At 33.2% G+C, this 6,000-nt stretch overlaps 1 long non-coding RNA gene across 1 annotated transcript; it reads right to left on the bottom strand.

The window, feature by feature from the left end:
• Window positions 1-282: 282 nt before the first annotated feature.
• On the bottom strand, window positions 283-5,234 carry LOC130470465 (uncharacterized). The gene is made up of 5 exons (XR_008930864.1): window positions 5,153-5,234; window positions 4,451-4,511; window positions 3,346-3,580; window positions 3,206-3,245; window positions 283-509 (listed from the first exon to the last, which is right to left on the bottom strand). It is a non-coding gene; the product is annotated as an uncharacterized lncRNA (long non-coding RNA).
• Between the last annotated feature and the right edge of the window lie 766 nt (window positions 5,235-6,000).

The following is a 6,000-nucleotide window of genomic DNA, read 5'->3' as shown; positions in this document are numbered from 1 at the left end:
CCGCACTTGATTTATTTTGTGCTGCCAATTTTGAAAATGAGCCCGCACTTGACATATTTGGTGCTGCCAATATTGAAAATGAGCCCGCACTTGACATATATGGTGCTGCCAAATTTGAAAATGAGCCCGCACTTGACATAGAAATGGGCAGCACAAGCATAATAATGAGCCGCACTTGGCCTATAAATGAGCCGCACTTGATCTAGATTTGTTGTATAACCGATTTCCCTACTACATATTACAATTGGACCACCCCAATAATTAACCTCCATACGTCATATAAAAAGTATCCAATTATATAGATAATTAAATTAAATAGTATATAATTGTAAATATAAAAGTCGATTACATTACAATCATATGAAAAACTAGCTAGAATACATAATTTAAGATTCATTACAAGAAAATATCAAATTAAGACAATCACTGGTAATGAAATTTGCCAACATTTCTTGAACTTCATCTATCTCCTCAAAGGTGAAAGGCCGCTCCCTCGGATTATTGAATACCTTAAAAAGATCGACCATCAAAAAATATATATACACTTTGGTTATATTATAAATATTGAATCGTACAATAAATTAAGACTTAATTTGTTCATAACAAATAAATAATGAACCATATAATAATAAAATTGGTTAATTTCGGGCTCAACTTTCATCTAATAAACTTAAATAAATATTTTAAAGTCCTTCCCTGTTTAATAAACTTATTTTATGTTTCAAATACTCATTCTCACCCATTTTGGTGAAGTTATGCACATGTAAGCCTCGTTAGTTCATTATCGGTCACATTTTGACTAAAATGGCTAATTTCGGTCCCAACTTTCAACTAATGAACTAAAATGAGTATTTTAAAGTCTTTCCATGTTTAATACACTTAGTTTTTTGTTTCAAAGACTCATTCTCACTCATTTTGGTAAAGTTATGCACATTTAAGCCTCGTTAGTTCATTATCGGTCACATTTTGACTAAAATGGCTAATTTCGGTCCCAACTTTCAACTAATAAACTTAAATAAGTATTTTAAAGTCTTTACATGTTTGATACACTTTTTTTTATATTTCAAATACTAATTCTCATCCATTTTGGTGAAGTTATGCACATTTAAGACTCATTTGATCATTATCGGCCACATTTTGACTAAAATGGCTAATTTCGGTCCCAACTTTCAACTAATAAACTTATATGAGTATTTTAAAGTTATTCCATGTTTTATACACTTAGTTTTATGTTTCAAAGAGTCATTCTCACCCATTTTGGTGAACTTATGCACATTTAAGCCTCGTTAGTTCATTATCGGTCACATTTTGACTAAAATGGCTAATTTCGGTCCCAACTTTCATCTAATGAACTTAAATGAGTATTTTAAAGTATTTTCATGTTTAATACACTTAGGTTTATGTTTCAAATACTAAATCTCACCCATTTGGTGAAATTATGCACATTTAAGCATCGTTAGTTCATTATCGGTCACGTTTTGACTAAAATGGCTAATTCCGGTCCTAACTTTCAACTAATGAACTTAAATGAGTATTTTAAATTCCTTCCATGTTTAATAAACTTATTTTATGTTTCAAAGACTCATTCTCACCCATTTTGGTAAAGTTATGTACATTTAAGCTTCGTTAGTTCATTTATCGGACACATTTTGACTAAAATGACACATTTCGGTCCCAACTTTCAACTTATGAACTCAAATGAGTATTCTAAAGTCTTTCCATGTTTAATACACTTAGTTTTATGTTTCAAAGATTCATTCTCATCCATTTTGATAAAGTTATGCACATTTAAGCCTCGTTAGTTCATTATCGTCACATTTTGACTAAAATGGCTAATTTCGGTCCCAACTTTCAACTAATAAACTTAAATAAGTATTTTAAAGTCTTTACATGTTTGATACCCTTAGTTTTATATTTCAAATAATAATTCTCACCCATTTTGGTGAAGTTATGCACATTTAAGACTCATTTGATCATTATCGGCCACATTTTGACTAAATGGCTAATTTCGGTCCCAACTTTCAACTAATGAACTTATATGAGTATTTTAAAGTTATTCCATGTTTTATACACTTAGTTTTATGTTTCAAAGACTCATTCTCACCCATTTTGGTGAAGTTATGCCCATTTAAGCCTCGTTAGTTCATTATCGGTCACATTTTGACTAAAATGGCTAATTTCGGTCCCAACTTTCATCTAATGAACTCAAATGATTATTTTAAAGTATTTCCATGTTTAATACACTTAGTTTTATGTTTCAAATACTCACTCTCACCCATTTGGTGAAATTATGCACATTTAAGCATCGTTAGTTCATTATCGGTCACATTTTGACTAAAATGGCTAATTCCGGTCCTAACTTTCAACTAATGAACTTAAATGAGTATTATAAAGTCCTTCCATGTTTAATAAACTTATTTTATGTTTCAAAGACTCATTCTCACCCCTTTTGGTAAAGTTATGCACATTTAAGCCTCGTTAGTTCATTATCGGTCACATTTTGACTAAAATGGCTAATTTCGGTCCCAACTTTCAACTAATAAACTTAAATAAGTATTTTAAAGTCTATACATGTTTGATACACTTAGTTTTATATTTCAAATAATAATTCTCACCCATTTTGGTAAAGTTATGCACATTTAAGACTCATTTGATCATTATCGGCCACATTTTGACTAAAATGGCTAATTTCGGTCCTAACTTTCAACTAATGAACTTATATGAGTATTTTAAAGTTATTCCATGTTTTATACAATTAGTTTTATGTTTCAAAGACTCATTCTCACCCACTTTGGTGAAGTTATGAACATTTAAGCCTCTTTAGTTCATCATTGGTCACATTTTGACTAAAATGGATAATTTCTGTCCAAACTTTCAACTAATGAACTTAAATGAGTATTTTAAAGTCTTTCCATGTTTAACACACTTAGTTTTATGTTTCAAAGACTCATTCTCACCCATTTTGTAATTTTTTTTCTCGTTTGAACAATTCTATCAAATTAAGAATTTCCACTCTTTAAGATTTTGTAAAGTAGTACTACTTACTCACTCTGATGTTTTCGGTTGATAAGATGTAAGCATTCGAGGAAAGACAGTATCATATTCAAAAACAGAAAAAAAAAAAGTGAAGACCGGATATAACCAATAAACAATAAGATAAAGTCATAAAACAATCATTGAAATTAAATAGAAAGACTACGTGTACCTTGAATAGTAGACTGAAGCCACTGAAACTGATATGCACACTGAAGGGAGGAAGAAAGGAGACGTCATTGATGTTAAAATAGGATACTCCGTATTTAATATGAGAAAACATAAAACCCTAACGACTTGAAGTACACTGACCATAAAGAAAGCTCACTGACAGGTTCCTCGTGAACTGAATCGGTAACAGCGTTAAAGCTCCCATTGCTTTCACCGTCTACTACACAGTTCTCCCCGGCCCCAAAACTTGCATCAAGGCTTCCAAAGCTTAATACATTCTTTACGGCATCATGGACTTGGATATGCTGCGGTATGATGACATGTTGACCATCAGAAAACTTCAACTTCTCAAGCTTTGTGGTTGCATTCTTCACACCTGAGATATTTAGAATGACTTATTCAGAAACTCCTTAAACCAAAACCATTATAGTGTCATCATCACACCATGTCTACCATCAAATCTCGTTTGTGGGCCAAGCAATGTCATTTAAAACATGGGAAAGTGTTTTTTTCTTCTGTCAACAGGGGTTTGGGGAAAAGTAAAGATGAAAACTACCCATTTGCTGATCTTGTTGCAGCATGAACAAATTCACGACTCGGATTATTTATCAAGTGATCAGCAGAAACACAGTTTAAAATCATGGTATGCAAGCATCCAAAACACGCCAAACATGGCTTTAAAACAAACATTCAACTCTCACGCATTCAGGCAAGCGTAAGAAAAACATGGTACCAAAATCCTATTCTTAAATACAGAAAAAGTAAAGAGACGAGAAAAGAAACCACAAGACATCATAAAATATTATGTAGAAATGGATGTCTTCAAGCAGTCAAGCCTAACAACTAGCTTCATAAAGGAAATGCATAATCTCGGAAGGCTGGAATCAAGCAGAGCAGCATCAAGTGCAGACTGAGCAGGGGTGCTCACACTATTATGATTTGCCTAGAGGGCAGGGTCAAAAAACAATTCACGGCCCACAGACCAAAGCTTTTCATATGTGAATGGCCATTAAGCTGTGAGAAAGCATGAGATATGTTACAGTTTCTTAGCATCATCCAGAAAACATAACTGCATTGAAACACTGACTCAATAATTGTTATAAAAAGCATGCAACAGATGACTTCATGTCCATCTAAATACAAACTTAAAAGTCACAGTTATAAATTGTAACAGTTGGATGTGCTCAAGCGGAAACAGAGAAATAACAGCAACAGAATTAGAAGATAAAACAACAAAGCTACTTACCAAGAATAGCAGATTTGGAAGAAAATGTGACACTACTGGACAAATCCCTCAATCTTCATATCTGTTTCAGTGTCAGAAGCAACTTCCTTATTTGCAGGCTTCACAGTACCTGTAATCCAGTCATTGAATTTACAGTACTTCTTTGCCTCGAATACTCAAATCAAAATAAACAACGTTGACAACAGTATTACCATTATCATATCTATGAGACAGTCTTAGTAAACACTGAAAATGATTTCATGTAAACAGGACTACATGAGTATTAAAAAGAGAACTATCATATCTTTACCTCTCTTCATCTAGTATACAAACAAGGGGTGCTTCAAATTACTATGGAACTAAGAATCACAATCATTGAATGTCAAAAAGGAAGGCAAGGTGAGAGCATCAGCATCTTAAGCACATTGTAAACAAAAAAAACTTTGACCTTATGCATCAAGCCCAAACATTCAGCAGGGTCTGTACCATATGGATGTACATAAACGTGAAACCAGAGGATGAATCTGCAAATATAGTTTTCCGTTCTCTATGGCATGAACTAAATAATTAACAAAATAAACTTGAAAATTATCAACCAAAAAATACACAAATTAAATAATTAAGAACTACAAATAATTACTTAAATAGTATGGAACAAGAAGAAAAATTGAATGATTTCAATTAAAATATGCACCCAGAGAGAAAGAAGGTACCAACACTTACTAGAATTTTGATGTCATGGTCGCAATCGCCCAAGGAGAAAGAAGGTAACAACGAAGAAGCCCCAACTTCATATGAAAATCCAAACAACATTTAACATTTCCGATTCCGGAATTAATTTCCGTTTCGAACAAATATTTAATATTTCCGTTTCCGGAATTATTTTCCGATTCCGATAATATTTCCGATTCTGACAATATTTCCGTTTCCGGCAATACTTCCGATTCCGGCAATATTTCCATTTCCAATAATATTTTTCGATACGTACCATGTTTCCGTTTCCGGCAACATCTACGACTTGGATAATTTTTATATTTCCGATACGATCCATATTTCCGTTTCCGGCAATATCATCGTTTCCGGAGTATTCATTTACTTGCCTTTGACGATCTTAGCTCCCACTGAAACCAAGATCCATCGATTCCGAATGTCCATAGATAGAGTATTTAATGCCATTAAATACTTGATCCGTTTACGTACTATTTGTGTGACCCTACGGGTTCAGTCAAGAGTAAGCTGTGGATTAATATCATTAATTCCACTTGAACTGAAGCGGCCTCTAGCTAGGCATTCAGCTCACTTGATCTCACTGAATTATTAACTTGTTAATTAATACTGAACCTCATTTATTAGACTTAATATTAAATGCATACTTGGACCAAGGGAATTATTTCCTTCAGTCTCCCACTTGTCCTTAGGGACAAGTGTGCATTTCCTAATTCCTTTGTCGCTTGATGCTTTCTCTTGAACATAAGGTAAGAGTTGTCATCCTTATTATGCCCAGAGGTGTTTCTCGGTTTCAGAGTTCAACTGATCAAATAAACAGATAATCATAGCCTATGATTCATCTG

The sequence above is a fragment of the Spinacia oleracea genome, chromosome 3 (genome assembly GCF_020520425.1).
Source record: "Spinacia oleracea cultivar Varoflay chromosome 3, BTI_SOV_V1, whole genome shotgun sequence".
Classification (NCBI taxonomy): Eukaryota; Viridiplantae; Streptophyta; class Magnoliopsida; order Caryophyllales; family Amaranthaceae; genus Spinacia; species Spinacia oleracea.
Note: the sequence above shows the minus strand (reverse complement) of the source record. Positions and strands in the feature narration are given on the sequence as shown.